The following is a 27,120-nucleotide window of genomic DNA, read 5'->3' on the forward strand; positions in this document are numbered from 1 at the left end:
AAGGATGGTAAGTTCAAAACCAGCCTCAGCAACTTAGAGAGGCCTTAAGCAATGCAGCAACACCCTGTCTCTAAATAAAATATATAAAAGGGCTGAAGATGTGGCTCTGTAGATAAACCTCTCTGGGTTCAATCCTGGTACAAAAATCAAATCAAATCAAATCCAGCTCTGTCATTTAACCTTTATAGGACTCAGTTTCCTCACATGTAAATAGGGATGATGAGAAAATTGCCTATATCATAGAGCTGTGGTAAGAATTAAATTACTCACTGCATGCAATCTGACTGAACTGGGCTGGATACATTGTTTATTTTACTTTGGTACCAGGGATTGAATCTAGGGGTGCTTAACCACTGAGCAACATCCCCAGCTCTTTTGATATTTTATTTAGAGACAGGGTCTCACTAAATGGCTTAGAGTCTTGCTAAATTGCTGAGGCTGGCTTTGAACTCATAATTCTCCTGCCTTAGCCTTCAAAACTGCTGGGATTACAGGTGGGCACCACAGTACCTGGCTGGATACAATGTTAATGTCAATAGATGCTAACAGTTACGGTTGCTGCAACAAGGAAGAGTTGCAAGGGATGTGATTCCAATGCTCTCCTTTACTAGAAGAAAGTTTGAGATCCAGAGAGAAGTAGGGGGTTGCTCTAGGTCACCCACAAACTCATAGCATATCTAAGAACAGAAACCAGGTCTCCTGAGCTCTATTCTCTTCCTACCACCATTAACTTTCTTTTTCACTTTCTTTTTTTCTTATTCCTTCTCCTCCTCCTCCTTTTTTTTTTTGTACCAAGGATTAAACCCAGTCAAACTTAACCACTCAGCCATGTCCCCAGCCTTTTTATATTTTATTTAGAGACAGGGTCTTAATAAGTTGCTGAGGGCCTTGCTAAATTGCTGAGAATGGCCTTGAAGTTATGATCCTCCTTGCCTCCCAAATTGTTCATCAGAAATAGTTGAGGTAATGCAATAGCCAAGTTAAAAAATTGTCAAGCATGACAATTTTAAAGATGATGGGTGAAGGGAATTTTAAACTGTATTTAAATCTGTTAAACAAAAATCACTGTTAAACTGTCTCAGATTTTTTTCTTTGTCATGTGTGTCTGTGTGTGTGCACATGCGCGCACTAGGTATTAAACCCAGAGCCTTGCACATACTAAGCACACATTCTACCACTTAGCTACATGCCCAGCCCCAGTAAAACTGTCTTTTTTTTTTTCAGTGCTGGGTATGGATCCCAGGGCCTTGTGCATTCTAGGCAGGTGCTCTGCCTCTGAACTACATCCCCAGCCCCTCTCAGAATTTTTCCTGAATTATTGAAACTTTGAATGCTGGAACACCTTCAGAAAGATGCTTTTGAAGTAAATTCAGCTACCTTCTATAATCACAAAATATTTCTGAAAAGAAACATAGCAATTGCTTTTATAAAGATAGTTTATGTTCAATCACTAGTTCAACAAAAAATATTTTATGTTGTCTGACAGCTCAATGTACATGTGTGTGTGTGTGTGTGTGTGTGTGTGTGTGTGTGTGTGTGTATGTGTGTGTAATCACTACCCAGATTAAGACATGGAACATTTCCTTCATTCTTCATACTCCTCCTGGTCTCCACCCCCTATCTCAAAAAATATATAATTCTGACTTATACCATCATCAGTTATTATTTCTATTCTATACCTCCTTTTAAAGAAAATCAAGCACTTTGCATACTTTTGTATTTGCATATTTTTTGGTACTGAGGATTGAATCCATGTGTTTTCAACCACTGAGCCACATCCCCAGCCCTTTTTTAAATATTTTATTTAGAGACAGAGTCTCACTGAGTTTCTTAGGTCCTCACTAAGTGGCTGAGGCTGACTTTGAAATTGCAGTCCTCCTGCCTCAGCCTCCTAAGCTACTAGAATTATAGGTGTGCACCACCAAACCCTGTATCTGCCTTCTTTTGCTCAATATTGTGTTTGTGAGATTCATCTACATTGGTATGTGTGGTATGAGAAGAGAATATGTTCTAGGGAAACACTGATAGTAGAGATGGGAGACTGATTACATACAGAACTCTGATAAAGGAAGCCAGGTTTTTCACTGTTCAAAAGGGAGTTAAAATAAAGAAAGGTATAAAACAAGAATGAACCTTGTGGTACTGGATTGAACTTGGAGATACTTATATGAACTCAAAGCTATTTCCTGCTATAAGAAATCACCACAAATCTGGTGCCTTAAAACAACACAGATATATTCCATTATGAATGTGGAAGTCAGAAGTCTAAAATTAAAGTGTCAGTGGGGCTGTGTTCCTTCTTGAAGCTCTAGAGGAAAATGTGTTTGCTTGCCTTTTCCAGATGCTACAGGCTGCCTGTGTGCCTTTGTTTGTGCTCTTCTTCCACTTCAAAGTGATTCTCTGGTTGCATCATGACATCTTTTTCTGAAGTCAAATCTCTTTACATCTCATTCTTCTAAGACACTTGAGATTACATTGGGCCTACTCAGGTAATCCAGGAAAATTTGTCCATCTCAAGATCCTTAAATCACATCTGCAAATTCCCTTTTACATTTTGAGAGAACATATTCCTAGTCTCTGGATATTAGGACATGGATTTTTTTGAGAGAGTTATTCAAGCCGATCACTCATGGTATAAATATACATGTAGATAGGTATAGAATTAAATATGGAGGTAAATGTAAATGTGTATTTACACATATGTGTGTATGTATATGTATGAAATAACATATAGATCTTGGATTCTAAAAGCCATTCTGCAGTAAGACAATTAGGGTTCCTTCAGGAAATGACTAATTCCAAGGCTGTGGCAGAAAAAGTACAACATAAGTCTGGAACTTTTATTTTTAAATTTTTTTTCTTTTCTTTGTTCTGGCTGTACTAGGGATGAACCAGGGACACTCTACCAGTGAGCTACATTTCTTTAAAGTTTGAGCCAAGGTCTTGCTAGATCACTGGAGCCTAGTACATTCCTTTTTTTAAAAAAAATGTATATATATATATATATATATATATATATATATATATATATAAATTTTTTTTTTTTAAGTTTTCGGCAGACACAACATCTTTGTTGGTATGTGGTGCTGAGGATCGAACCTGGGCCGCACGCATGCCAGGCGAGCACGCTACCGCTTGAGCCACATCCCCAGCCCCCACTAGTACATTTCATTGTGCTTTTAAAAAACAAGGATGGGGGCTGGGGCTATAGCTCAGTGGCAGAACACTTGCCTAGCATGTGTGAGGCATTGGGTTTCCTTAGCACTACATAAAAATGAAGCAAATAAAATAAAAGCATGCTGTTCATCTACAACTACAAAAAGAATTTTAAAGCAAGGATGGGGGCCAGATGTGGTGGTGCACATAATCCCAGTGATATGGGAGGCTAAGGCAGGAGAATTTCAGGTCCGAGGCCAGCATCAGCAACTTAGTGAGATCCTAAGCAACTTAGTGAGACCTTATCTCAAAATAAAATATAAAAAAGCCTAAGAATGTGTCTCAGTAGTTCAGTGCCCCTGGGTTTAATCCCCAGTACCAAGCAAATCCACAAACAAACAAAAATAGATGGGGTCATGTCAAAAAAAATGTCAACTTGAAGGAACTTCCATTGGCCAATCTGGGACATTTTGAGCATTAAAATAAATAATGAAAGTAACTATAATACATTGAAATAAGTAGTAAACTGTGTCTGTATTGATAAAAGAAAATAAATGAGGAATAAGACAAATACACTGAAGGAAATTAATAGCAGATTAACATTGCAGAAGAAAACAATTAGCAAATTTGAAAACACAGTAACTGCTATTACTTATCTATTACTTGTAACAAATTAAACCCTAAATTCAGCCACTTAAAAGAGCACATTTATTATCTCAATGTCAGTGGATCAGAAATCCAAGTACAATGTAGCCAAGTCATCCAGCTCAGAGTTTCTCAGAAGCCTGCAAACAAGGTGTTGGCTGGGCACTTGATCGTGTCAAGGCTCAAGAGGGGTAGGATTCAAGTCCAAGTTCACTCACCAATTGTTAAAATTTCACTTTCTCACAGGCTGTTGGACTGAGAGCCTCAGTTCCTTGTTGGCTGTTGGCCATGAGCCACCTTTAGTTTCTTGCCACATAATCCTCTCCATGTGGAATTTTATGGAATGTCAGCTGGCTTCATCAGAGTAAGCTAGTGCGAGAGCCAGGAAATGTAGAAAGGAGGGAAATGCTACAATATATTATAACATTATACTAGAAGGATCATCCTTTCAGTTCTTCTGAATTCTGTTAGAGGCAAGTCACTGAGTCCAGCCTACACTTAGGGGGGGAGGGTTACCCAAGAATGTGAGTACCAGGGATCATTAGGAGTCATATCAGAAGCTACCTCATATAGTCTCAACTCTGGCCCCCAATGACTCATGTCCCTTCCATGTGCAAAGTATGTTCACCCACTCCTTAGTCTCCTTCATCTCCCATTATTATAGCATCAGCTCAATGTTTAGGATTCTTTTACTTTAAGTGACATCCAGGAGCACTTAAGTCTCCTCAGATATATTTACTTATATGTATCAACTAGTTCCTCTCAATTTGGAGATCTGTACAATTAAAGAGTCAGACTTGTCTGTCCTTACCACAAACTTCCCACAGATAAGGGTGCAACAGGCAGAATAGGATAATTGCTATAGATCTCTTTGCACAAAATGGGTAGAAGTTGGACACAAAAGGGTCATTGGCATAACAATTCTGAAATCCAGCCAAGAAAATGCTGGAAGTTCCTTAATTAGGTTTCAAGGACTGGAAATAATTTTTCATGGTGCTAGATTATACATCTGAACTTTTGGTTTCATTCTCTGATTCTTTTTCATAAAAGGTAGCACATGTCTGTAGACGTGTAGTTTTCTCAGCCTATTTACTGACAATACAATTGTGGACTAACTGCTTCCTTATTTTGTACCACTGGTGCCCCCTTAAGTCAAATATGCCAGTGTTTCTGCAGAGTTTTCTCAAAATATTTTTGCAGTTTCTATGGTTTTTATTGGGGTTTACCACATTATACACACATGTACATGCACACGCACGTGTACACACACACACACACACACACACACATACACACACACTATAAATCTTTAAAATAAACCTTACTCTATCTTGGAACTCTGCCAGGCCAGCTGAGAGAGAAAATGTCCTTAAGCTTTCTAGAACCCCCAGTGTTCAATTAGAAGATCCATAGAATTGAGCACACATTTAATTGCTTTAGTGGGGTCCTTGGTGTTACTGAATAATGTCCTTATTTCTTTTTTTAATTTAAGTAATTTTTATCAATACTTTACAATTACACATAATATTGGGATTCATTGTGATATATACTTATATGCATATAATTTGGTCAATTTCCTTCCCCAGTACTTCCCCTTTTTCTCCCCTCCTCCCTCCCTTTTGTCCCCTTCCTCTACTTTACTGGTTTCCCTTCTAATTTTGTGAATAATCTCATTTCTTAGCAAAAGGTTGTACAGTCATACACTCAGATATATTTGTAGGTCATTTTTCCTGAGAGTGCCAGGAAGCCATTTTTTTTTATTGGAGCATCATTTTCTCTCTGGAGTGGCTGAGAATGTTTAAAACCATTGATTTCTAGCTCCTTTTTGTTAAATAGTTTTCCCCTCAATTTATCTATCTTTTCTCATATTTCACTTAAAATAGCAGTAAGAAACCAAGTAGACCCTTCAAGACTGTGCTTGCAAATATCTAGTTAGATCACTAAGAACATTAAATACATGCTTTGCTTTCCATGTGACCACAAATGACAATGTCACTAAACTTTCTGTCACTATATAATAAGGATCCAACTTCCTCCAGTTTCTCTGTTTTGCCTCTCAAGGCAATTTGGGTTATTTTAATTTAGTTTTTGGTCCCAGGGATTGAACCCAGGGGTGTTCAACCACTGAGCCACAGCCCCAGCCCGTTTTTTAAAAAATTTTGAGACAGGATCTCACTATGTTGCTTAGGGCCTTGCTAAGTTGCTGAGGCTGGCTTTGAATTTGTGATCCTCTCGCTTCAGCCTCCCAAGTCCCTGGGATTATAAGTGTGCACCACTGTGCCTGACTATTACAGTTATTTTAACATGCTTCTCAAAAATTTCAAGTTTTTATTCACTGTCACTTTCCAAAGCCACTTGCACATTTTAATGAATTTGTTAAGTAGTGTTTCACTCCCCAATACCCAAATATGTATGAGTTACCTATCACTGCATAACAAATTAGCTGTAAATTTAGAAGCTTGAAACAGTAATATTTACAATTTCAGTTTCTCTACATCAGGAATTCAGATGCAGATTATCCAGATTCTCTCTTTCATGGTCTCTCACAGGCTACAGTCATCTCAAGGTTTGACCTGGCAAGGATTGGCTCCAAAATTCATGCTTATGGTTGGCAGGATATAATTCCTCACAAGCTATTGGATTGATGATCTGAGGTCATCACTGGCTGTTCACTAGAGACCACCTTCAGTTCTTTGCCACATAAACCTCCCGGTTGAGAACCATACAACCTGGCAGCTTGCTCCATCAGACATACATAGAAGAAGAGCCAGAAATAGTGTGGGCAAGACATAGCATATGGCCTTTTATAACTTAATCTTAGAAAAGACATCCCATCACTTTTGCCTTCTTCTATTAATTAAAAGAAAGCCACTTGATACATATCATACTCAAAAGGATGTGATTACACAAGAACATGAAACCAGGAGGTGAGGATCATTGAAAGTCATTTTCAAAGCTGTTCACCACAGCAATAGAAACAACTTAGAGTGAAATACAAAAAGATAGTTTATAAAAATAACAACATTAGTGAGCTGTGAGACAACTTGTGTAATTGGATGCCCAAAGGAAAGAAAAGGTAGAGAGAGAAAAATATATTTGAAGAAATAATTGTCTCAAATTTGATTGAAACTATAAATCTACAAATACAAAAAGCTCACCTAATTTCAAGCACAAGAAAGATTAAAGATAACCATGCCAAACAATCATAATCAACTTGCTCAAAACTGGTGAAACATAGAAAATTTCAAACATAGATAAAGGACATGGGCTCTTCCTGTTCTCCATCATGGAACAGGATCAAGGCACAAATGAGAACCCCATGTGGGAACTTTGCACCTGCAAGCTCTGCCTCAATATCTGTGTGGGGGAGAGTGGAGAAAGACTGACCTGGGCTGCCAAGGTATTGGAGCAACTCCCCAGCCAGACTCCTGTGTTTTTTAAATCTAGATATGCTGTCAATCCTTTGAAATCAAAAGAAATGAAAAGATTGCTGTTCATTGCACAGTTTGTGGAGCCAAAGCAGAAGAAATATTGGAGAAAGGTCTAAATGTACAGGAGTATGAATTAAGGAAAACTAATTTCTCAGATATTGGCAACTTTGGTTTTGGGACCTAGGAACACATTGATCTGGGCATCAAATATGATCCAAACATTGGGATCTATGACCTGGACTTCTATGTGGTGCTGTTGTAGGCTGGGTTTTAGCACTGCAGACAAGAAGCTCAGGACTGGCTGCAATGGAGCCAAACACAGAATCAGCAAAGAGGAGGACATGTGCTGGCTCCAGCAGAACTATGATGGGATCATTGTTCCTAGAAAATAAATGACTGTCTATCCAAAAGCCCAATAAAACATTTTCAGTGAAATGTTAAAAAGGGGAAGGAAATAAAGAAAAAGAAGGAAAAAAGAAAAAGAAAAAGACATGATCTGTAATAGAAAAATAAGGATGTTGGGTGTGGCACATGACTGTCATCCCAGCAGCTCCAGTGGTTGAGGCAGGAGCATCATGAGTTCAAAGCCAGCCTTAGCAACAGCGAGGCTCTAAGCAACTCAGTGAGACCCTGTCTCTAAATAAAATACAAAATAGGGCTGGGGATGTGGTTCAGTGGTTGAGTGCCCCTGAGTTCAATCCCTGGTACCCTCCCCCAAAGAAAAGAAAAAGAAAAAGAAGGATGACAACAGAGTTTTCATGAGAGACAATATAAATGAGAAGACACTGAAGCAATGTATTTAAAACATTCAAAAATATCAACTTAGAATTCTATACCAAGTGAAATTATCTTTCAAGGAGTACAGAAATGGGACCAAGGGGGAGGGAGGAGAAATTGGAAATGGGACGAACTAATAACAAAATTGACCAGATTATTCTATGCACATGTATGATAGTGAATTCCACCTTCATGCATATGTATACAGCACCATTTAAAAAAAAACAAACAGAAGGAAGACCAACAGAGTAGAGGAAGGGAATCAGGGGGAGGGAGGAGGGAAAGTGGAATTACTGAAGATTGAAATGGACCAAATTATAATACATGTATGCATGATTACACCAAAATGAACCATATATATATATATATATATATATAGACTATTAACCCCACACAGCAGTAGTAACACAGCAGTAGAACACAGTTCTTCACTTTCTGAGAGAAGTAGGTTAAAGAGAAGTTTAAATAATATCTAGTTTCAGAACATTATGTCTGAAATATCCAAATTTCAATAAAAATAACTTCTTATACCAGGGCTAGGAAGATCTCAACTTGAATATAAAAAAAATCAATCAGTAGTTTCCAACACAACATTGTCATCAGATATGTCAGAATTATATGACAATGGTTTTGGAACATTCATCATAAAAATCCTTCAATAAGCAATTACAAAAATGACCGCAGTCAATGTAGAAAAAAACAAGTCTCAGAAAAGAAACAGAAGATATATAGAAGATCCAAATGGGACTTTAGAACAAAATTATAAAAAACAAAAACGAAAAAAACCTCAGTGGATGGGCTCAATAGCAGAATGGATGGGATAGAACTATCAGTGAACAGAAAGCTAGAACAACACAATTTACCCAGTCTGAACAATAGAGAAAAAATATACTGGGAAAAAAATGAACAGAGTCTCAGTAACTAATAACAGAACTTCCAAATACATGAAGTAAAAGCTGATAAAATTTCAAAGAGAAATAGGCATTCTACAAGTCCAATTGGATATTTCAATAACTTCTCTCAATAGTTCATAGAATAAGTAGACAGAAAATCAATAAGGTCATAGTTTAACTCAATAACACCATCAATCAACTGGATTTAATTGACATTTATAGAATGTTTCATCCAACAAAAACACAATGCATATTCTTTTCAAGGGAACTTGAAATGTTTACCAAAATAGACTATACTCTGGGCCATAAAATAATTCTCAGTAATTTTAAAAGAGTCAAGTCATAAAAGTGTATTCTATGGCTGCTGTGAAATTAATTTAGACATTAATAACAGAAAGATATCCAGAAATTCTCCACGGTCTTGAAAATTAAATAAGATCTTTTAAATGACCAATGGGTTAGAGAAGAAATCAAGGGTAAATTGGTAAGCATTTTGAACAGCATGAAAATGAAAATGAAACATATTAAAATATGTGGGATATTGTCAAAGCAGTATTTAAGGAGAAATTTAGAACACTCAACATCTGTATTAGAAAAGAAGTATCAAGTTACTTGGAGATTATTCCTTAAGAAGCTAGAAGAGACTATGAAAACTAAAGTCAACAGAAGAAATGAAATACTAAAGATTGATCCAGAAAAAATGAAGTAGAAAATAGTTAATAAATGCAGACAATTAATGAAATCAAAAGCTGGTATTTTGGAGGATTAAAAAAATCAATAAACCTCTAGCCAGACTTATGAGGAAAAGAAAACAAATCACTAGTTCATGAGAGAAGTGACATCAATATAGATATTAAAATGAAAACAGAGGAATATTATAAACAATGTATTCCTTAATAGTTAACACCTTAGAGGGAATGAATACTTTAAAAGACAATCTAGGGCTGTGGTTGTAGCTCAGTGGTAGAGCACTTGCCTAGGGTGTGTAAGGCCCTGGGTTCAATTCTCAGCACCACATATAAATAAATAAATAAAGATCCATCAACACTAAAAAAGTATTTAAACACAAATACAATCTATGGGCCAGGCATGGTGGCACATTCCTGCAGTCCCAGCTACTTGGGAGGCTGAGACAAGAGGATAGAATGTTTGAGGCTAACTTAGTGAGACCTTGTCTCGATTTGTTTTTAAGGATTTAATCCCCAGTACCAGGGGAAGAAAAAGGAAAAGACAATTTATAAAAGCACACTCAAGAAGAAACAGATAACCTGAACAGCACTATATTTATTATAGAAACCAAATTTGTAGTAAAAACCCTTCCCCCAAGGGAACTCCAGGTCCAGCCAACTCCAGAATTTGTAGCAATTCTACTCAAACCCTCCAAGAAAATTGAAGAGGGAAGAATCCTTTCCAACACATTCTGTGAGAACAGCATTATTCAAATCAGACAAAGCTGGTACAAGAAAACTAGAGGCTGATATTCCTCATGAACATAGATACAAAGATTCTAAAGAAAATTTTTACCAAATTGAATCCTAAACTATGAAGAAAAAAGACAATACATCATAGCCAACTGGGGTTTATATTAGGAATATAATATTTTAATATTTGAAAATCAATGTAATTCACCATATTAACAAAGGTTAAAAAAAAACCCTATATGATCATCTCAGAAGATGCAAAAAACAGTCTAGCATCTAATACTGATAAAGAGTCAAAATTAACCAAGAACAGAAGGGAATTTCCTCATTTTGTTAAAAGGCATATCTATAATAAAACATTATTTTTTAATATTTTTAGTTGTATTGTCAATACCTTTATTTTATTTATTTTTATGTAGTGCTGAAGATCAAACCCAGGGCCTCACACTTGCTAGGTGAGCGCTCTACTGCTGAGCCAAAACACCAGCCCCCAATAAAACTTATTGTTTATGTAAAATATTGAATGCTGTCCACTTAAGATGAGGAGAAAAACAAATATGTCCACTCTCACCACTTGTCTCCCATGTTGTACTAGAATTTCTAGCCAGGGCAATTAGCTAAGAAAATAAAGAAAAATTAAAACTGTAACTAATCATAGGTTACATGAAAATCTATGTAGAAAATCTAATGAAGGGGCTGGGGATGTGGCTCAAGCGGTAGCGTGCTCGCCTGGCATGCGTACGGCCCGGGTTCAATCCTCAGCACCACATACCAACAAAGATGTTGTGTCCACCGAGAACTAAAAAATAAATATTAAAAAAAAAATTCTCTCTCTCTCTCTCTCTTTAAAAAAAAAAGAAAATCTAATGAAATCTACAAAACAGCTACTAAATTGATAAGTGAATTTCGCAAATTTGAAGGATACAAGATCTATATAAAAAATCAATTGGGGGCTGGGGTTGTGGCTCAGTGGTAGAGCGCTTGCTCAATCCTCACTGTGTTCAATCCTCAGCACTGCTTAAAAATAGATAAAATAAAGGTATTGTGTCCATCTATAACTAAAAACATGTTTTAAAAAATCAATTGAATTTCTATATACTAGTATTCAACAATTAGAAATTTAAAATTTAAATATACCTTTTATTGAGATATGGTTTGTATTTCCAGCCATATTTGATTATGTATGTTACTTAACATGATTTGTTTTTCCTCTATGATTAGTTTTTCCTTTACAGTACTACCTCCCGTTGTTGGTTTTCATTGTTATTTTTCATTTCCTCTTCCTGTAATGTTTTGCCAAAGATGTTTTGAAGAGCTGGTTTTCTAGCTGCAAATTCTTTTAAAAAATATACCTTTTATAATAAATAAAAAATATGAGGTACTAAGCAACGAATCTGACAGAAGGTATGCAGGCTGTGTACTGAAAACTGTAGAACATTATTTTTAAAAAGTAATTAAAATTCTCTAAATAAATTATAATTATTCCATGTTGATGGATTAGAAGGTTTGTGTTGTTAAGAGGTCAATTGTCTCCAAATTTCTTCAAAATTCAACATAATTCCAATAGAAAAATTTCAAAAATCTTTCTAATGGAATTTTTTTTAAAGAGAGAGTGAGAGAGGAGAGAGAGAGAGAGAGAGAGAGAGAGAGAGAGAGAGAGAGAGAGAGAGAGAATTTTTAATATCTATTTATTTTTTTTAGTTCTCGGCGGACACAACATCTTTGTTGGTATGTGGTGCTGAGGATCGAACCTGGGCCACACGCATGCCAGGCGAGCACGCTACCGCCTGAGCCACATTCCCAGCCCCTTTCTAATGGAATTTGATAATCTGATTCCAAAAATCATATGGACATGCAAAGGATCTAGAATAGACATAACAACTTTGAAAAGAACAAAGGAGAAAGAGTAGAAGGGAGAAGAGTAAAAGAGTAGTACCTGGTATAGATATCTTTTTTTTTTCTTATCTGATTTTAAGACTTGTTATAAAAGCTACAAGAATCAAGACAGACTGGCATAAAGATAAATAGATCAATGAAACAAAATAAAGGGAGCAGATATAGATCTATACATATATGTACAACTTATTTTAAAAATTTTAGTTATAGGTGGACACAATACTTTATTTTATTTATTTATATGTGGTACTGAGGATCAAACCCAGTGCCTCACACATGCTAGGTGAGCACTCCACCACTGAGTCACCACCCCAGCCCCTGTACAACTGATTTTTGACAATGTGAAACGGCAATTCAGTAGCAAAAGGGAAGTCTTTCCAACAAATGGTGCTGGAAAAATTAGATATTCAAATAAATATAAATGAACTTTGATCTATATCCTTGTTTGCAAATAAAAATCAACACAAAATGGATCATACATCTAAATAAAAAATCTCAAACTGGAAGTTTGAAGACAACATAGGATTTGGCAAGGATTTCTTAGATATGACACCAGAAGCATGATTCATAATAGAATACATTGACAAATTTGTTTCCACCAAAACTGAAAACCTCTGTTCCTCTATAGACACTGTTGAAAGATTGAAAAAGCAACATGCACCTGCAGAGAAAACATTTTCAAATTATATATCTGATCAAGCACTTGTGTCTAGAATGTACAGAACCTTCCGATCTTGGCAATAAGAAAATAAATAAACCAGTTTTTAAAATGGGGGGATAATTTGAACAGACATATTACCAAAGAAGTTATACATTTGACAGATAAATGCATGAGAGATGCTTAACATCATTAGTCATTAAGAGAATGCAAATTGAAATTACAATGACATCATTTTTCAAATATTAGAATGTCTAAAATTAAACTGATCATACGAAGTATTGGTGAAGATGTGCAGAAGATGGAAGATTTATACATTGTTGGTGAAAGTGTAAATTGATGAACTAATTTGGAAAACAGTCCAGCAGTTTTTCCCACACTTTAACATATATTTACCATATGATTCAGCCATTTCACTCTGAAGTATTTAACCATATCAGACACATATCCATATGAAGATGATAAACAAAGGTTTATGAATTTTATTTGCAACATGTAAAAGCTGGTAACACCTGTATTAGTTAGGGTTCAATCACAGAAACAGATCTAGTAGGTAACACACATTAGGGGATTTATTAAAGGAATTGACTGAACAGGCAAATTCAAAATCCATAGGATGGGACATCCACTGGGGTAAGTTGGACCTCTGGCTATGAACTGAAGTTGCAGTCCACAGGTGAAATTTTGTTTTCTTCAGGATAGGCTCAGTTCCACCTTTAAGGTCTTTCAACTGATTGAATCAGGCCCACCCAGATGATGTAGGATAATGTCTTTACCTAAAGTCAACTAATTGCAAACATTAATCATATCAAAAAATACTTTCATGAGGTTTCTGTTTAATTGAATAATTGAGGATATCAAATTGTGTTATATCCATATGATGAAATACAATTTCATCAACAAAAATCATGAACGATTGATACATGTAACAACCAGGATGAATCTCAATATAATTATGCCACAGAGTTCATACTACATGATTCCATTTACGTGAAATGCTAGGAAAGCCAATGTATCTATAGTGTCAGAAAGAAGATTAATGGTTGCCTGAGGATAGGGGAAAGATAGAAGTCAGAGTGGGCAGAAGCAAGATTTGTAGAGAATTGTGTGTATGTGTGTGGGGGTGTGTGTTTGGTATGATTCTTATTTTGATTGTGTTGATGCTTTCTCAGGTATATACATGGCAAAACTTACCAAACTTTCTGTGAAGTTGTGTCAATTATACCTCAAAGCTATTATAAATTAAAACAAAAAGCTAATCTGACAGCTGCAAAATGAAAATTATGGCACAATAGTATGCCATCACCTACAGTTTGAAAAACACCGTAGGAGGCTATAAAGACCATTGCCTACTTTTTGATTTATTTGCTTGCTGTCTACCACCCATCTTCTTTCTATTTGAGGGTTATCTTCAAGACATGAAATATTAGTGAGACACAGTACCCAGCCTCAAAAACAGAAGTGGAAGGAGAGCTGTGCCCTTAAAAGAAAGATGCATGCCTCTCACTGCCTATTGCTTCCCCTTTCTTCCCCTTTGAAACACTGACAATTTGGGAAGCAATAAGATCTTATCCAACCTCCATACATACCACTGAGTGAAAAATTAACTTCTGTCTCATTTAATAGTTTGGACTCTCTTATTAGAACAGTTGAGTATAATTAACAAATAGGCAAATAGTAGGAAGATTACTCCAGAAGAATAGCTACTTCAGAGGTTTTGCTATGAATGTTTAGAGAGAGAAAGGCCCTTATCAGTTATTTAGTCCAAGGTCCTCATTTCAAATGAGACCCCAGGAGGAAAAAAGGATCTGTCCAAGGCTGCACACTTAACTCGGCTTAAGGATTCTTACTCTGTTGCTACCCAGGGAGGATACTCTCTTCATTTATGTACTTAGCATTATTAGAGGCCAACAATAAATGACTTTTATAAAATTATTAAACTCAACTTGTTATTGTTTCCAGATGGGTCATTTTTGCTGTTGTTGCTTGTTTTTGGCACTGGGGATTGAACCGAGGGACATTTAACCACTGAGCCACATTCACAGCCCTTTCAATATTTTATTTAGAGACAGGCTCTTGCTAAGTTGCTCAGGGCCTCACTAAATTGCTGAGGCTGGCCTTGAACTTGTGCTCCTCCTGCTTCAGCCTCTGGAGCTGCTGGGATTTCAGGCATGTGCTATCGTGCCGGCTCAGAGGGGCCAGTTTCTAAAAGCAGGTCCATGGCAGCCAGAATACTATTGAACTGCAGTGGTTAATATTTTGACAAGAAATCATATTGTGAAGTGACTAATTATGCTATAATATACTGGCACCCAATTTGTTTAATAATAAGGATGTTTTAATTGCAATTTTTCTGTGACTCAGCATAAGTTTTCAGCCAAATATCCGGCAGTGACTTTGTAATAGTAGGGAGTTCTAGAACTTGGATGAAGTAAACACTGAGTTGGAGAGACTGGCACTTGTATGATAGGCATTCAGTACATACATCAAGCATTTATTACATGGAAATAATGTTTTGAATTAACTCATTTTTATAACAGAGCACCAACCCAAATCAACATCATTATCCAAAAGGTAAAAGCTCAGGTAAGCAGAGGAGCCAGATTACTTTCAGCAATCAGGAATGAATGAGAAAGATACTATACTGGGACAGAGAAAGATGATTTGAAAGAAAAAAATATGATTATAAAAAGATGCTACAAACCACATGCGGTGGTGTACCCCTGTAATCCCAGTGGCTCGGGAGGCTGAGGCAGGAGGATTGTGAGTTCAAAGCCAGCCTCAGCAACTTAGCAAGGCCCTAAGCAACTTAGCAAGACCTGTCTTTAAATAAAATATAAAAAGGGCTGGGGATGTGGTTCAGTGGTTAAGTGCATCCGGGTTTGTTTTTTTTGTACCAAAACAAAACAAAATAAATACAATGCTACAGAGCTAGAGATACTCTGCATTCCTTCACAGTAGAGAAAACTCCTCATCTTATCATTTTGTATGGTGTAGTCTATAGTTAGTTGTAATAGGACTTAGTAGTCCTATTTACAGTTTTAGAACGGCCATTGGAGGAAGGGTACAGCAACAGCTCAGCTTAGGTTATAGCCTTTGAAATGAATAAAGCTAGATTTGAACACAATTTCTGACACTAAATAGCCTTTTTCCCTTCATTTCTCCAAGTCTCAATTTAGTTATCACTGCAATACAGATAATATCTCCTGCCTCACTTGGTAACTGCAAGGATTAAACCTGCAAAAATATGCCCTAGTCACTTAATGCAGTGCCTAACATATAGTAAGTACTCAGTAAATATGTGTTGCCATTATCATTGTGTTTATATGTGCCTACATTATTGGAGCCTATTTGAACAGAAGTAGCTGGAACTACCAAACAATGGTTCTTCCCAGTAAGGGAAGCATAACAGGTTTGCCCAATGAATTTGAAAAATATATAGATTTTGGGTCCCCATTGCCAGTTTGAAAATGATGAAACATTTTTTAAAAAATTTCCAGGTGATTCTAATAGATTTGATCCAAGGATTATACTTCAAGAAAGACTGGACTAGGACCCTAGAATGTATACATAAGGCTTGGGGAAAAGCTGTCAGAGGATTTTAATAATCCAGCAGTTTTAGCTAAATCCTCTGAGAGTGACAAAAATCCTAGTTCATTCTTTTGCTTGGAAATGGGGATGGCAGGTGAAAGGCTCCTAGCTGTGGAGTTTTTCAGTTCTATTGGGCTATGCATGTTTGAAAGTTAAAGAAAAAAATTTACAATTTAATTTCCTTCAGCTGCTTTTACCTGCTACTTTCTGAAAGCTCTTTCTCTCTTTCCCTCTCTCAGGAGACAAATGATTGCTGACCAGACAAAGATGAGGCTGTTATGGCTATGGCTGATTAAGCTGTTAAATGAGGAGCACTCCACTTAACAATTGTCTTTTTCTCATCAAAATTAGAACTGTAGAGTGGCTGATAATGGGATAAAGAAGGTACTTTCTCAGGCTCCCTTGATGTCTATCCAGAACTCTCCAACTAGGATATTTATTCCTCTTAAGCTGAGATCAGAAATAGAGGCAATAGAGAAACCAGCCCTCATCTTTTCATACGACCCCATGGAATGATTAACCTGGTCAAAAATAAAAACAAAACAAACACAACAACAAAAAAGCATTTCCCCTTTATTTGGCTAAGACAGTGAAATAAGATTGAAGTTGTTCCAAAAGATCTATAAAGACTTAAGATTTGGCTAGGTGCAGTGGTGCATGCCTATAATCCCAGTAGTTCAGGATGCTGAGGCAGGAGGACCGTGGGTTCAAGGCCAGCCTCAGCAATGGCAAGGTGCTAAACAACTGAGTGAGACCCTGTCTCTAAATAAAATACAAAATAGGCCTGGGGGTGTGGCTCAGTGGTTGAGCATCCCTGGGTTCAATCCCCAGTATCAAAAGACTTAAGATTTGATAAGGATAGTTTAGACTTCATTCTACCTTACCTTCATGATGAACAAAATGACAGAGACAGCCAGCTTCTCATACAGATGATGACTGAAAAAATAATGTTAGTAAAGAGATTCTGGGAGGGTGGACTTTGAATTGTCACTTATTCCTTCTGCAAGACCCTGATTTGCTCAAGGAGTCTTTTTTTGACGTTATGAAATGGATCTACAGAATAAGAACAGGGCCTCTATGGGGATTTACCAAACCCAAATCATCTGCCTTAGGAGTTTGGTCTTCAGTAACAAGTCACTAGTGACACCTTCCCTTCTCCAAGAAGCCCATTAAAGAAGCTGCACAGAGACCCAAAGGTTTTGTTTTTCTCCGAATTTATAGTAAATTAGATACAGAGGGAATCACAGACCTTTCTCCATTCTGTGGAAAGAAGGCAAGGGCTGACAATGTTTACAGAGCAGTTTGCTTAATTCTGCTATTTTATAAAACTCTACCATTCCATGACTATAGATATCTGGTATTTAGCACAGGCTACATTGCATTAGCCTTCCAACGTATGCCCTTATCTGCCCCAGCCAGAGACCATAGTATGCTGCACAGGGTACTGTATATTTGTTGAAGATAATCACAAGCAGCAGAACAGTGGCCTATAAGTAAGGAGACCTGAGTTCCAGTTCAGCTCTGTTAAACATGTTGTGTAACCTTTAGCAAAATCCCTTATCACGCCTGAGAATAAATTACCTCATTGGTAAAACAAGGAAGTTTACTTAGTTTTTTAGATACTAGGGACTGAACAAACCCCTGACCTTGTATGGGCTAGGCAAGTGCTCTACCACTAAGCTACAAACCCAGCCCTTTCTTTTTAAGTTTTATTTGGATAGGGTCTTGCTTAAATTGCTGACACTGACCTTGAATTTGTAATCTTCCTGCCTCAGCCTCCTGAGTAGCTTGGATTACAGGTGAGCTAAGTTAGAAGCTTTCTAAGGGCCTCTCCACACCTGCCACTCTATAAATCTTCATAGAAAGTTTTAATTAAATGTACATTTGCTGCATCACATCAGCAACCTCAAAGCCAGTGGTTCCTAAATTGTAGTGTGCAACAGAATTAACTAGGGAAGCAACTCCCATTTGCAAATTTATCCTATAGCTGCAAAATGATGTGTGCACAAGGTAATTCATTATGTGAATTTGTGTATTGCTGAAATATTGGAACTACCCATGTATCCATCTGTGATTAAATAAAGTAACTGGTTCAATAAAGTCTGGTTAAATCATATAATTAAATGCTAAACAGCTATGAAAACTAGCAAAATTTATTTGTGACAGATAAAGACATTTATACTTTATTATTATTGTTATTATTAATAGTACTGGGGATTAAAACCAGCGGTGCTTAACAACATCCCCATCTCTTTTTTACTTTTCATTTTGAGACAGGTTCTCACCAAGTTACTCAGGGGCCTTGCTAAGTTGCCAAGACTTGCCTCAAATTTGCAATCCTCTTGCCTCGGCCTCCCAGGTTTCTGGGATTACAGGTGCATGACACTGCATATGGCAGGTAAAGACCTTTAAGTTTCATTATTTTTAAAGGTACAGAACAGTGTGTAAAATATGTTAATTTGGGGGAGTGATCTATTGCTGAGGGCCATTGTCAAGTAGGAATGACGCATCGAAATTTCCTTGCCAAGCGTACCCCATGCTGCTTAGAGGACATTCAATGGGACATTGCATGCATGCTTTAATAAGGTGACCTTGCTCAAGGACCAAGGCTGATCCGGGTTTAGAGCTGATCAGGTTTGAGGAAGTAACCGGCTCCTTGAGTTTAAGGCGTTGCCAGTTTAAGATAATGGGTTTTAGGGAAGTTGGAGGTTGAAGATTATTGCTGGGATTAGGGTGTTCCTGCTGCTTGTTCCCGTTGAGTTCTCGAGAGATTAAAATGGGATTTGGAGAGAGCCTCGTGGAGTAGGTGGATTGTGCGGGAGACGGCAGAACGCGATTGTCCCTGGACCTGTGTGGAGGCGGTGTGAGAGCGGGAATAAAGAATTGCTGTTTGAACCTACAAAGGTGTGTGGTGGCTCGTGATTCTGGTGCCAAGCTGAGACCTTGACAATCTATATATAAAATTATGTTACATAATCTATAAGTATATATAAATTATGTTATATGATTCTATGTATATTATTATATAGATTGTATGTTATAATCTATATTATAAATCAAATATACATATACACATATATACACACACACATATATAATCTACATTTACTGGTATCTGGTAAAAAACTCTGAAAGGATTCATGATGAATAATTAACAGTGGTTACCTGAATTTTTATGCACCTGAGGACAGGGATTGGAGAAGGTTTCATGCTATATCGTTTTATATCTTTAAAGTTTAGTGTCATGTAAATTTGTCATCTGTTCAAAAATTAAGTAATAAAATAGAATAACAGAACCCACTTGAGAGCTGATTAAAATGCAAATGGCTGAGCTTAGTGAATCAAAACTCAGGGTCCAGAATCTGTATTCTTAGCTAAGTTCTCTAGTAGGTTCTGATGTGTGTGGTAGTTGAAATATATGTTGAGAAACACTGATCTAAACCCTTTGCAAAACAGAAAAGTTGGCAAAGATACCTACAGTATATGATAGGGACTTCAATTTAGCAAGTTCTCTCCTAAGCAGCACCACATCACTCTGAAATTACAAGGCTTCCAAGTCCACACCTTGCTTTTCTACCTTCTATATCTTCTGGTGATGTGAGCAAACCTTCTTTGAGAAACTCTGAAAGTTCTCAACAGTGGGAAACAGGTCTCCAAAGTTTATATTTGTATGACTGTGTCAGCAACTTTTTCTGTTATAGGATCCAATTAGCAGGAAGTGTTCATATGGAGGAATAAAGACTGTGGGGAAAGAGAAAATCTCCTCTGAAGGATGAGCTGAAAGAATGGTTTCATTTGCCTGCATCCCCACCCCTACAGCCAATAGGCCTAAGTTTTGGTGGCCTTTACAGAGTCAGCCATAGAAGACTGACAGTAGTGGCATCCTTCTTGCCTCTTATTCAAGAAACCTGTTTAAAGATTTCAAATCAGGGGTCTGGGGATGTGGCTCAAGTGGTAGCATGCTTGCCTGGTATGCACAGGGCACTGGGTTCAATCCTCAGCACCACATAAAAATAAAGATGTTGTGTCCACTGAAAACTAAAAAATAAATATTAAAAAATTCTCTCTCTCTCTCTCTTAAAAAATGAAGATTTCAAATCAGGGTGTGGACAGTATGCAGATTTTGCTTGATGCTGGCTTATGTTTATCCTTTGACTCCATCTGATGCCTTTTTAAAATAATATTAACTGGGCATGATGGCATACACCCATATGTAATCCCAGCTATTAGAGAGGCTGAAGCTAGAGGATTTCAAGTTTGAGGCCAGCTTCAGCAACTTAGTGAGACCCTGTCTCAAAATAAAAATTAAAAAACTGAAAAGTGCTGGGGATATGGCTCAGTGGTAAAGTGCCACTGGATTCAATCCCCAGTACCAATAATAATAATAGACAAAAATATATTGCTTATGTATGCTAAGCACTTACACATCCTTTTGCTTATTTTTGTCAATCCAATAGGAAAAGTACTAACTACAGTGTTATCTCCCTTTTGCAGATGTGGAAAGTGAGACTTAACTGGGTTAAATGACTAGCCACAGGTCACACAGCTAATAAGCAGGACTCATTGGTGATCTAGGATGGCAGCTGAGGTTTACATTCTGGCATTCAGATGATATAGTCTTTGCTCCGAAGCACTCCACATACTCCCTCCTTTTGGTGGTGGTGGAACAGAGGTCAAAACTACTCAAGACCAATGCCAGATCACCCAAAGAAAAGTTTCTGCAACTCTATTCTAAGAGCTCAGAGACTGTCAATGGGCTCTGCCTCTGACTTCTTTTGTCCTGGTCTGCTGTGTCTGGTTTTCTTCCTAGCTTTGCAGAGTTCAGATTCCATCCCTCTGGTCTGGCCATTGGAATTGGCATCTCAATTAGACTGTCTGCCTGGATTTCATTTTCAGTTTCTCCTCTAATCAATGATTCACAGATCACCTTTGGCTTAAGCTCTGAAGTCTCCAGGTAGGTATAACCCTAAGCTCAACCCAGATTCTCAGCCTCCGTCCCCAATATGAATATTGTATCCTGAGATCTTTCTTGTCCTGCAGAGAGGAAAACAGATTCTCTTAGTTTCTCTCAGAGCTTTCTCAACTATATGTTTCTGTTGAGCCCTCACATAGGTGTCCCAAGGTCTTTAAAAAAAACACAATATTTTTAGTTGTAGATGGACAAAGTGCCTTTATTTTATTCATTTATTTTTATGTGGTTTTGGGGATCGAACCCAGTGCCTTATATGTGTGAGGCAAGCACTCTACCACTGAGTTACAACTCCAGCCCAGGTCTCCCAAGTCTTACCACAAATTAATTGTGTTTTGTATACCACAAAGAATCGAAGCCAACAGCAAGAACTTATTGGTGGCCCAGGATAGGCCCATGGAACTATAACTATGTTTGATGGCATTTGCTATTCTTCCTTACTAGCAGCTGGGATACAGCCCAGGCAGTGCAGGGACAGAAGAGAAAGTGCTTAGGGCTGGGGTTGTGTCTCAGGGGTAGAGTGCTCGCCTAGCATGTGTGAGGCCCTGGGTTCGATCTTCAGCACCACATAAAAACAAATAAAATAAAGGTATTGTGTCCAACTACAACTAAAAAATAAACATTAAAAAAGAGAAAGTGCTTAATACAAAAACTGTAGTTCATGATCATTTTTGTTATTTTCAGGAGGAGGAATGAACTTGCACCAAACTAATCATGTGTTATTGCCTTGTTTTATGGTGAGATGCACTGAAAGACAGTTGTCTGTAGCAGAGAAGAGGAAGAGTAGCCAAGAAAGAGAATAAAACAAGTTGATCCAGCTTGAGATTGAACTGGAAACTTTAATCAAAATCAGCAGACACAAAAATCCCTTATATAAAGTGGCTTAGCATTTACTTACAACCTACACACACTCTCCCCTACACTTTAAATCATCTCTAGATTACTTAAAATACCCAATATAACGTAAATGCTCTGTAAATAGTTGTTACATTATTGTTTGGGGAATAATGGCAAGAAAAATTGTATATGTTTAGTACAGATATAATATTTTTGAAAGGTTTCAATTTATAGTTGGTTGAATCCATGGAAGCAGAACTTGTGAATACAGACTCAACTGTATCATAAACTGGGTTGCTTATAAACAGCTGGTAGCCTAAGGTCAAGGCACTGGCAGATCTAATGTCTGGTGAGGGTCCATTTTATAATGAATAGCACCTTTGCCCTGTGTTCTCACAATAAAAGGGGCTAACTAGTCCTCTAGAGTTTCTTTTATAAAGACACTAATCCAAATAATTTATTACCCCCCCCAATAAAGTCTCCACCTCCTAATATCATCACCTGGAGGTTAGAATTTCAACCTATGAATTTGGGAGGGGCATAAACATTCAGACAATAGCATGATCCCTCCCTAAAGATAATTTTGAAAATATTTTTGCATGTATTTTATTTTATGATTTTTTGAAGTGCTGAGTATTGAACCAGGGCTTCACCCATACCAAGCAAGTGATCTACCACTGAGCTACACTCCAGCCTCTCTCAAGCTACTTTTAATCTCAGGCCTGTGTTATCTTCTGTGATAACAGCAGGATTGTTAGATGACATGAACTGATGCCAGGATGTCTGGGTTTGAATCCCAGTTCCATTTACTAATTGTGTAACTTTGGTCAAGTTACTAAACCTCTCTGTGCCAAAGTCTCTTCCATCTGCCAGGTTGGGATGATAGTATTGGTAATATTTCCCTTATAGAGTGGTTATGAGGATTAAATAAATTATTACAGGTAACCTACTTGGAATATTATCTTGTACACAGTAACTATTTTATATGTGTTAGCCTTTGCTATCATTGTGGTTTTGATCTGGTCACTTTTCATAGGGTACTCTGTTATATGCGTTTGTGTTCCCCCAAAATTCATATGCTGAGATTCCAAACTTCATTGTGATGACATTAGGAGGTGGGGCCTTTCAGAGGTGATTAGGTCATGGAGATGAAGCTTCAAAATGGGCATAGTGCTCTTATAAAACAGACCCCAGAGAGCTATCTTGCTGTTTTTCTACCATGTGAGGATACAAAGAAAAGTTGGCAGTCTGCAACCTGTGCAACCTGGAAGAGAGCCCTCAATAGAACTAGACTATCCCAGACTTCCAGTCCCCACAACTGTGAGAAATAAATTTCTGTTGTCCCATAAGCCACCCACTCTATGGTCATTTGTTATATCAGCCTGGACTGAACTGATTAAGAAGAATACCATTCCACAATTTCTATGATTTCAAGATTTAGTTAATAAATCCATAAGATGACAGCTAATACTTATTAAGCATGCATGTTCCAGATTCTATGCTAAACAGTTTGCCCTCAATTCTCATTTCATACCCAAAAATCAAAGTCTTTTTTTTCAGTAATGGGAATTGTACCCAGGGGCACACTACCACCAAGCTACATTTCCAGCCCTTTTTATTTTTAATTTTGAGATGAGGTCTCATTATGTTGTTTGGGATGCCCTCAAACTTGCCATCCTGCTGCCTAAAAAGATATGTATATAGGGCCCCAAGCCAGACCGGAGGAGGAAGTCCGGCCCTGCCCCGAGTGCTAGCCCGGAGGAAGCCCATCAACCCTTAAAACCCATCAAAAGGGGTGTGGCTACCAGCACGGTTCTGCGGCTGATCCAGGTACCCGGTTTCCAACTCCCCCACCCTTACTGCCATAACTCAAAATATTTCCCACAAGCTTTTGGGGGTTGTAGCCATCAACGCAAAACAACAACTGTACAGACACCTGGTTTCCACCTCAGAGACTAGAGTAGGGAAGACACAGGTGGAAGCTCATTTCCTTTCACACTGGCTATACCCACCACCCTGAATACAGAGGCTCAAGCTAGGAAGAGACAACGCCACCTACTGGAAGCAAGGAAAACAGTGCTCTGAGAGACTTTTTTTTCCTCTCTTTCTTTCTCTTTTTTCTTCTCTCTCTTCCACAACTTCAGCGTATGTGAAACTAAGAACTGTGCATGAACAACCGAATTACCAAAGTAATATAATATAGAGGAATTCCATATACCCCACTTTCCCCCCATTTTTTTCTTTATTTCTATCTTACTTCCCTTTTTCTTCTCTTATTTCTCTTTTCTTCCTTGTTATTTTTTTCTTTTTTTTTCATTTGTATTCTCTCAATCCCACTTTCAATCTCCTAACTTTTGCTATCTATACATAGGGTAACTATCTAAATAAATAGGAGGTTGAGTCTACACATTCTTCCATAAATTACCAGTCTAGTGGTTAGAGTTCTCCAAAGGTGCTAAGTTAGTTTAACCTCATACCCTCACTCCTTTCCCTCTAAGTATAACATCCTTCATCTGAAATTAAGTTTTCTATATGCCACCAGATATGGTATGCCTTTTATGAAACTAATGAATATATTCTTAAGTAATAATTAAAACCAATATCTATAGTCTTAGAATCTAACTATAAATGTATTAATAATGAAAACTTGTGCTTAGATAATGTACTGTTGATATTGGGAACTGTTAACATTGTCTTTCTCCGCAAAAGAGGGATTTTGGAGCTATACCAGAACAATACTAATATATAAGGGGAAAAACATTAGCACAACAGTTTCACAAAGCTAGAAAGAATCATGAGCAGTATGAAAAGACAAGGAAAGAAAGGACCACAAACACTACAGGTCAATTCAACATTAGATGAGGTAATATCTGCAGCTGATGGAATTTCAGACAAAGAGTTCAGGATATACATGCTTCAGATGATCTGGAGTCTCAAGGAAGACATTATACAGCAAATTCAGACAATGAAAAATCACTTTGACAATGAATTACATAAACAAATCCAAGAAGCAAAAGATCAACTCTATAGGGAGATAGAGGATATAAAAAACAAACAAACAGAAAATCCTGGAAATGCAGGAAACAATAAACCAAATTAAAAACTCAAATGAGAGTATTACCAGCAGAATAGAACACTTAGAAGATAGAACTTCAGACAACGAAGACAAAGTTTTTCAACTTGAAAAGAACATAGACAGCTCAGGGAGAATGTTAACAAATCATGAGCAGAACATCCAAGAATTATGGGATAACATCAAGAAACCAAACCTAAGAGTTATTGGGATACAAGAGGGTATAGAGGTCCAAACCAAGGGAATGAGCAATCTATTCAATGAAATAATACTAGAAAACTTCCCAGACTTAAAGAATGAAAAAGAAATCCAAATACTAGAAGCCTACAGGACACCGAATGTACAAAATCATAAGAGATCCACACCAAGACACATAATAATGAAGATGCCCAACATACAGAATAAGGAGAGAATCTTAAAAGCCACAAGAGAGAGGAAGCAGATTACATTTAGGGGTAAACCAATCAGGATAACTGCTGATCTTTCAACACAGACTCTGAAAGCTAGAAGATCCTGGAACAACATATTTCAAACTCTGAAAGAAAAAGGGTTCCAACTGAGAATCATGTATCCAGCGAAATTAAGCCTCAGGATTGAAGATGAAATAAAAATCTTCCACGACAAACAAAAGTTAAAAGAATTTGCAGCTAGAAAACCAGCTCTTCAAAACATCATTGGCAAAACATTACAGGAAGAGGAAATGAAAAATAACAATGAAAACCAACAGCAGGAGGTAGTACAGTAAAGGAAAAACTAATCATAGAGGAAAAACAAATCATATTAAGTAACAAACATAACCAAATATGGCTGGAAGTACAAACCATATCTCAATAGTAACCCTAAATGTTAATGGCTTAAATGCACCAATCAAAAGACATAGGCGAGTAGAATGGATTAAAAAAAAGATCCAACAATATGCTGCCTACAGGAGACTCATCTGATAGGAAAAGACATACACAGACTGAAGGTGAAAGGTTGGGAAAAATCATATCACTCATACGGAGCCCAGAAGCAAGCAGGGGTGTCCATACTTATGTCAAATAAAATAGACTTCAAGCCAAAGTTAATCAAAAGGGATAAACAAGGACACTACATACTGCTCAAGGGAACCATACACCAACAAGACTTGACGATCATTAATACATATGCCCAAACAGTGGTGAAGCTATGTTCATCAAACAAACTCTTCTCAAGTTCAAGAGTCTAATAGACCACAACACAATATTCATGGGAGATTTTAACACACCTCTCTCACCACTGGACAGATCTTCCAAACAAAAGTTGAATAAAGAAACCACAGAGCTCAATAATACAATTAATAATTTAGACTTAATTGATATATACAGAGTATACCACCCAACATCAAGCGGATACACTTTCTTCTCAGCAGCACATGGATCCTTCTCAAAAATAGACCATATATTATGTCACAAGGCAAATCTTAGCAATTACAAAGGAGTTGAGATACTACCATGTATTTTATCTGATCATAATGGAATGAAATTGGAAATTAATAATAAAATGAGAAAGGAAAAATCCTACATCATATGGAGATTAAACAATATGCTACTGAATGAACAAAGGGTTACAGAAGACATCAAAGAGGAAATTTAAAAATTCTTAGAGGTAAACGAAAACTCAGACACAACATATCGAAATCTTTGGGACACTATGAAAGCAGTACTAAGAGGAAAATTCATTTCATGGAGTTAATTCCTTAAAAGAAGGAAAAGCCAACAAATAAATGACCTCACACTACACCTCAAAGCCTTA

The 27,120-nt window shown here is 37.2% G+C and overlaps 1 pseudogene; it reads left to right on the top strand.

Moving 5' to 3' along the window:
- Nucleotides 1-7,087: 7,087 nt before the first annotated feature.
- LOC144371620 (large ribosomal subunit protein uL5 pseudogene) lies at nt 7,088-7,624 on the top strand (annotated as a pseudogene).
- The last annotated feature ends 19,496 nt before the right edge of the window (nt 7,625-27,120 follow it).

Source organism: Ictidomys tridecemlineatus, chromosome X (genome assembly GCF_052094955.1).
Source record: "Ictidomys tridecemlineatus isolate mIctTri1 chromosome X, mIctTri1.hap1, whole genome shotgun sequence".
Taxonomy (NCBI): domain Eukaryota; kingdom Metazoa; phylum Chordata; class Mammalia; order Rodentia; family Sciuridae; genus Ictidomys; species Ictidomys tridecemlineatus.